The sequence below is a fragment of the Leiobunum rupestre genome, chromosome 4 (genome assembly GCF_980474605.1).
Source record: "Leiobunum rupestre chromosome 4, qqLeiRupe1.1.hap1, whole genome shotgun sequence".
In the NCBI taxonomy this organism is placed as follows: domain Eukaryota; kingdom Metazoa; phylum Arthropoda; class Arachnida; order Opiliones; family Sclerosomatidae; genus Leiobunum; species Leiobunum rupestre.
Window position 1 is genome coordinate 16,375,744 of NC_143387.1, and position 8,350 is coordinate 16,384,093.

Genomic DNA, 8,350 nt, shown 5'->3' on the forward strand with positions numbered 1-8,350 from the left:
TCCTAATACTGGACCTAGAGAGCGAGAGTAATTCTCTAGCTCTCTCCCTAGATGGGCCAAGAGTGAACTCATTGGCCTGTCTTTGACCCTCAATTTCAGACCATTGTCTGAGTTGACGATCCGACATAAACTTGGAGATTAAGCCGCGTACAAGTCCTCGGGAGATGGGGAGAGCAGGTTCTGGACCAATGAACCCAGCCCTCGCACCTTCCTTGGCCAAGGCGTCGGCCCTTTCGTTCCCAAGATGCCCCTTATGCCCAGGTACCCAACAAAGTTGAACTTTATTGTGCAACCCAAGAGTGCAGAGGAGATCTAAGCAGCTAAAAACCAGTTTAGAAAGAATACTATACTGGCTGAGAGCTCTAAGAGCAGCCTGGCTATGTGAATAAATCTGGATAACCTTCCCATGATACCCCTGATGTAAACAGTAAGCAACACAGGAGCAAATGGCAAAAATTTCAGCCTGGAATACACTAGTGTGCATCCCTAGGCTTTCATAAAAGCCAAAATTATTAGTAAGGCAATACATCCCCGCACCAGTGCCATAGTGGGTCTTAGACCCATCAGTGAACCAGACCATCTCTCCTCTGGTACCGAGGGTCAAGTGACTCCACTCAGAACGGCTATGGAAGTTGACCTCAAAAGGTTTACTAAAGTGGAGTTTAGTAACCATCAGATCAGAACTCATTGTTAAAATCGGCATCTCATTGGAAATATCTCGGAAGAGCTTGGTGTGGCTATGCTCCCAATTATTAGCCTTCCACCAGCCATTTTGGTTAAGCCTATAGGCACCTAAAAGGGCAGCTTCCTCAATAAAAAGGTGAAGAAGAAGCATATTCAGGAGTATTTCCAGAGAAGCGCTTGGGGCTGTTCTCATGGCTCCTGTAATGCCGACACAAGCCAGCCTTTGCAGAGTGCGCAGATCAAACTGCACAGTCCTTAAAGTAACCCTTGGCCACCAGACCACATGTTGTCTGAATTTATAGCCCGGTGTACCGGTAAAATCAAGAAACCACACCACCGGAGGCCTATCATCAGAATGCCTTACGCCAGCGTCCATAAGCCCGGACAGGTGACAAAACCAGCATGGGCAGTAGAACCCACTACTGATGGTCGCACCCTCGACGCAAGCCGCTCAACCCAGCAGAAGGTGCAACAATGGGACGACCAGCCCGCCACTTAGCACACAGCAGTGGGATAGAGAACGGATGCTCTAGCAACTCCGGCCGACACCCCACCTATAGAGGCAGGGAGCCAAGCCCTTTGGAGAGAGCGCCTAAAGGGGAACGGCAGGCACACAGCGGCCCGCATAACCCGGCACAGCTGGCACCGGAGATCCCGGTGTGACCCAAAAGGCCGGGAGATGGGTCCGCCGTGCCCTCATACGGAGGCCCGCAGCCCCACAGTAGGCAACCCAATCCGTCGAGGCGGCCAGTTTGCCCGGCCCCTCTCCATTAGCCTGGGCCAAAGCCCAGTATCCAGCCCACACCTGACCGAAGTCGGAGGTTGGAGATAGGACCCTTTGTACGGAGCTAACATCTCCCAGTGCGCCACCGCCCTTGGCCACCAGACCACAGCTGCATAAGACAGGATAGGTCTGATGATCATGGTGTACAGCCAGTATACAGCCCTGGGGCTTAAGCCCCAGGTCTTGCTAACTGCACTTCTAGTTCTCCAAAATAACATTTTGCCCCTCTTGACTATGTAGTCAAGGTGTGGTTTCCATGTTAGTTTGCTATCCAGGATGACCCCGAGGTACTTAACCTCGGTGCTCTCCACTAGGTCCTTTTCAAATAAGGAAATACCCTCAAACATACCTTTTATCCTTCTACGAGTAAAAGGAACCAAGACAGTTTTATTAGGATTAACCATGAGGTTGACCTCCCTGCACCAGCTCTCAACTGATGCTAGGGCCCTCCTCATTACGTCCTTCACTGTTGCCGGGAATTTCCCAGTAATGATGATAGCAATATTATCGGCGTAATCGAAACAGTGGCATCCTCCCCTGTTCAACCTCCGAACGAGTTCATCCACCACCAGGCACCACAGAAGGGGAGAAAGAACGGCCCCCTGTGGGCAACCACGACTGGTGGAGACCATAAGGGAGTCACCCAGCAATGAGGATGTCACTTTCCGGTCAGTTAACATAGATTTGATCCAAAGGCACAATGTGTCATTGATACCAAACCTTTTCGCAGCCTTAAGTATAACTGCGCTGGAGACCTTATCAAAGGCTCCCTCAATATCAAGAAAAACTGCTAACGCAATTTCCTTGTGCTCAATTGCTTTTTCCAGACAGCTGCTGATACCATGCAGGGCGGTCTCAGTAGACCTGCCCTTCTGGTAGGCATGCTGCGCAGCCGACAGAGGAGAGTTGCAAAGAACCTCCTCTCTAATATAGTTGTCCACCATTTTCTCCAGAATTTTTAGGCAAAAAGAGGTAAGACTAATTGGCCTAAATGCCTTAGCTTCCAGGTAATCAGATTTACCAGGTTGGGTATGAAGATTACTTGAGACAGCTTCCAGGTGCTAGGTAAATGCCCTAGAGCAATACAAGCCCTGTAGATTCTCAGCAATAGAGGGCATAGAATATAACTGCCCTCCTGTAAGAGGATAGGAAAAATCCCATCCGGTCCCGGGGACTTATAGGGTTTAAATGACTTTACAGCCCATATAAGTCTAGAATGCGTGACGGCCTTATTCGCCACTGCCCAATCTTCCCTTTTGGTTCGATTGATCCTCAAAGGGAGAGTGCCATTGCCACCATTGCTGGTGAGCTTGGAGTCCGGAAAGTGTACATCTAGCATATGTGTCAGAGTATCCTTACCGGACGTGGAAAAACTACCATATTTCAACTTAATGGTGTCAAGATGCTTAGTATTATCATGTACCAGAATTTTCATTAATTTGGCCGTACTGGGAACATCCGCTATGTTCTCACAGAAGTCCCTCCACGAAGCCTTCTTGGCATCGCAGATAGACTTGTGGTAGGAGGTGAGGGTGCGTTTATAGGCGTCCCAATCACCCCCCTTCTTTGCCCTGTTGAAGAGCCTACGAGTTTCCTTGCGCAGCCTGCCAATCTCGTTGTTCCACCAAGGCACTAACCTTGGCCGGTTGGCAGGCTTTGCTGGACAATTGCGGTGATAGGAGTCGATAATGGACTGTTGAACGCGATCAACAGCCAAATCAAAATCCAACACCGATGACAGCCGTGGCTTATCACCCTTAAGGAAGAAACTTAAGTCTTCCCTGTAACCGGACCAATCTGTGCCCCTAGGGTTACGAATAGCGGTACAAGCCCATACAGGTTTGACCAGAATATTAAAGCAAATGTGTCTGTGATCCGACAAAGACGGTTCGTTAGACACATGCCAGTTCATGACTTTATCTGTGACATTCGCTGTACACAGTGTGAGATCAATGACCTCACTTCTGTTAGAGGTAACAAAAGTTGGTACATTGTTCCTATTCAGAATGTGAAGTCTGGTACTAACCAGATATTCCATTAAGTCTTTACCACGCTGGTTGCTGTCTGAGCTGCCCCAGATTTCGTGGTGAGCATTAGCATCGCAACCGATGACCATCTTCCTCCCCGAACTCTCACAGTAGTTGACCAATTTGGCCATCCCTTGCGAGGGGGGCGGTAAAACATCGTCGTACGGTAGGTATGCCGATGCCATAGTAACCTCTCCACCACCATCCGTGATGAGTTTTACCGTGGCAATATCCCTGGAGGTGTACATTGAGAGCGAAAGGGCATGAATGCCCTTGCGTATCAGTGCACAAGCCCTGGATGTAGCAGAGTTATAATCATAGAAAATATTACCTGCATTTTGGAGACCAAGTATCTTGCCATTGGCAGTCCATGGCTATTGTATGAGAGCGACGTCGAAGCTCTCCTTGGCAAACCTTCTGCAGAGTACAGCAGAGGCTGCCTTACAGTGGTGCAAATTGAAATGCAGCACCTTCAAACTCATGTTTGGGTGGGGTTAACTTGGTTGCTGGCCAGTTCTGCCAAGCCGTACCCAGTGGAAGATGTGGAGGCCACATCACTCCCACCGGCCCGACTAGCGTCCCCAGCCTGCCCCCCTGTTGCTCCCTCCATATGAGCATCCTCCTTGATCTCGTCGATATCTGACAAGTCAATAGCCTTAAGGTCCTCTGCGAGAGTTTCCTCTCCAGATTCCCCAATGGCTAGAATCTCGTCTTCCATCTCCGAGACCTCAGATTGTTCCCTATTCGGCGAAGAGCCCTCCAGGTTGGTCGGGTCCTTCGAGCTGCCCGTGCTTTTATCAAAGAGTATCTTGAAGAAACCCCTGTCCAAGCCGGTTTCAGCTCTAAAACCTGCTTCACTGATGGCCTTAACTGACTCTCCATCCATCTAAAAAATCCAGCGGATGGCAGTCGGAACCTCAGACTTGTTGACTATCTTCCAGCATTGCGTATTCAACGCGCTGTTGAAAGTCTTGAGTCTGCGTAGAAGGACATTAGCGTCCTTCGTATACACATCCATGGTGCGGAAGGCGACCTTGAATGGTTTCGGCAGGTCTGTTACCTTCATTACTGAAAGTAATGACCCACCTAGAACCAGTTCCTTCTGGTCAAACTCCTTCCCCAACCACTCTGCAGTAGACACATCCTTACACAGGTAGTGTACTGCGCCTCCTTCCAGCTTAAAACTCCAGAATCGAGGTAGAGGGTCCCCCAAGGGTATCCCATCTATCATCTCTAGAATCCTTCGCTGGATGGTGCCCATCTCTTCTTCAGAGATGGTCTTCATGGGATAGCCATCAATAGTGATGGCCATCTTTATAGAGTTTAAGGTCTCACTATAGGTCTGGTAGTGGACCTTAGACCTTTTGGAGACCTGAGACTGGGAGTCCGGAGTTTCGTCCCCCCTTGGTCTCTTGCCTTGCGTAGGAGGGGGGTCTTCCTTATTGGAGACCTCCCTTGACCTTTGCTTTTCACGGCGGCGTCGATTCCGCTTTTGGTTTTTATTAAGGGACGCTTCCCCATTGATCCCTTGCTTTGCCAGCTGGGTCTTGCCAGTAGCAGACCCTTGAAGGCTAGGCCGGGTTCTATTTGGGGAGAGTCCCTCTAGCTTAAGGGTGGGTTCTTCCGAGCCCTCCCCTTGTTTTGGGTTGGGTCCTTTCGAACCCTCCCCCTGCTTTGGGTTGGGTCCTTTCGAACCCTCCCCCTGCTTTGGTTTGGGTACTTTCGAACCCTCCCCCTGCTTTGGGTTGGGTCCTTTCGAACCCTTGCCCGGTTTTGGTTTTTTTTTTGTTTATTTTGTTGTGCATCCATTTTGGTCCCACGAGAAAAGAGGAAAGTAGAAGGTCACCGCCCTTAATCCACTGTCCGGGCGGAGGGCTAATTACAACGGGGTTTCGCCTGGTTCCCCGGGGGGATCGTTCATGATACCGTATTTACGCTTCCCCGGTACCATTCAGCCCTCAGCACGATACCTTACACCTTAGCTTAAGGAAAAAGCAGAGCCTTAGTTGGCCAGCATGAAGGGTTTCCCCTCCACCTGTTACTCCCTTCCACCACGAAGAGGTACAAGGTTGCAGTTTATGGAAGGGATGTTGTAATTATACTAATAGATATGATTTTAACACCTATTTTAATCAATAAGATGGAATCGTTCAGTACTTTGCGGGTATAAAAAGAGTGACTCGTTCAAATGGAAATATTTTTAAACTTCATTTTAATATCATTAGCGTGTAAGTAGTCCATGTACCCAAAATTGAACCGCAAGTTCAGAATGATATTAAATGGAGTTTGTAATTAATTTGATTCACTTTAACAAAACACTTGTGACGTAGTAGAGAGAAGGGTCTTTCAGACGACCTAAATTTTAACATTTCTGAACTTTTTATATTAATTATGTTTTATTACTTATAACCATATGGATTTCAATACATTTGAAGAAGCGAGTAAAATAGTGGAAGAGTATAATATGACGTGGTTAGATGTGCAAGAAATAAGAAAGCATTTGGAAGAAATTTAAAAGCATATTGAAGAGTGGAAATTTAAGCTAGATGAAGCTAGTCCAAGAGAAATTGTACTGAGAAATAAAGTTAAAGATATAAAAACAGATATAATTGTATTGAAAATATTGCAAGATAGTTGGAAGAGAGCAGAAAACTAGAAAGCGTGTTTATAAAAGGTTCTTTTAAACGTAACTTAGTACATTAATTAAGTATTTTTAAATATTTGAGTATCGGAATTGTATTTTATTGCATTAAAAGTAGAGTTTAGTTGTTTTGTAGTATTTTTCTGTGTATTTGCATATCTGAAATATATTATAGTATCTTTCCGACTATATTTGTGTATAAGAATTGTATTTTACTGTAGAAAATAAAAGATATTTTAATTAAAACATTTCTTAATTTCTTTGTCTAAAACATATTTACAATATTTACAAATTTTTATATTGTTTAACTTCTTTCATTTTAAAAATGTAATTGCTTGACTTAAATAAAGCGTGAAAATTATTAGTTTCAAATGATATTTACAAATCTTATCCACACAAATTTCATTTTATTTTAATTTTTGTGTTTTCATAGTGTCTTTCTGACTATATTTATGTATAAGAATTGTATTTTACCGTATTTAAAATATAGTCAAGTTGTTTTTATCGTATTTTATACCTATATTTACATATTGGAATTGTTACAAAATGTTTTAGGGGTGAAATGGGGGTAACATCGTTGAAAAGTTAATGTATTTATGATATTTCTCGCGACGATTTGTTTTCTCATATCAACATATTGTGTTCAGGACCAACTTGTTTCGTTTCCGATATGTTAATAGGTATAATAATAATACAAAAATTCCTTATTCTACTTTTAATACGGGATAACACAATAAAACTCTTTACTCTACGTTCGATTCGTTAAAATATATTTCCGATACACATATATAGATAAAGAAATACTAGAAAATTTAAAAAGGTACATAAATACTTCACATTAACCATTATGAATTAAATCTTACAACACCCTTCCCGCAGAGTAAAACATATTTGTTCATAGTCTACTTGTTTCCTCTTTATCTCATGTGTTTTAAATAGCGTATGGAATAAGTTAATAATGTATTGAAATGGTGTATGTTAAAACGTTGTAGAACAAAGTGTAAAACATATGTTCAGAAAATTAAAAATACTTAATTAATGTACTAAGTTACGTTTAAAAGAACCTTTTGTAACAATTCCAATATGTAAATATAGCTATAAGGATTGAAAAAATACTTAAAGTAAGTGGTTTTACTGATAAACTCTTAAGGAATTTAACTTTAAAGGGTATCTTAGATTAATGTTTTTAATTTTATTCAAGTTCAAAACGTATTAAGAGTCCTTCAAAGTACTATAAAAGAATTTTATTTACGAACTAAATTCATATTTTTTTTCAAACTTAGAAGTTAGTTTGTATGAAATACTTACTAATACCTGAAAAATGGACTTTAGGGCATAACGTCGATGCCGTTGCGTATTGCTAGATCTGAACGTGGAGCTAAAGATACATGTACTATAGAATAAATTAAAGGGGAATAATTTTAGTAACCATTAATAAATAATTACCTATACGTCCATATGAACCCGCTGGAGAGGGAATTTTAGTTGAAACGGATATAAGCATTAGGGTACCTGCGGGTTCATATGGACGTATAGGTAATTATTTATTAATGGTAACTAAAATAATTCCCCTTTAATTTATTCTATAGTACATGTTTCATAGCTCCACGTTCAGATCTAGCAATACGCAACGGCATCGACTTTATTTATCAGTACAATTTATCTTGGACTAGCTTCATCTAGCTTAAATTTCCACTCTTCAATATGCTTTTCCATTTCTTCAAAATGTTTTTTTATTTCTTGCACATCTAACCACGTCGTATTAAATTCTTCCACTATTTTACTCGCTTCTTTAAATGTATTGAAATCCATATGGTTATAAGAAATAAAACATAATTAATATAAAAAGTTCAGAAATGCTAAAATTTAGGTCGTCTGAAAGACCCTTCTCTCTACTACGTCACAAGTGTTTTGTTACAGTGAATCAAATTAATTACAAACTCCATTTAATATCATTAAGTGCCTTATAGTATTTTTCTATGTATCTGCATATCTGAACTTGCGGTTCAATTTTGGGTACATGGACCACTTACACGCTAATCATATTAAAATGAAGTTTAAAAATATTTCCATTTGAACGAGTCCCTCTTTTTATACCCGCAAAGTACTGAACGATTCCATCTTATTGATTAAAATAGGTGTTAAAATCATATCTATTAGTATAATTACAACATTTGAGAAAGACACTTTTCCCATTGTGTAAGATTGTTTTCG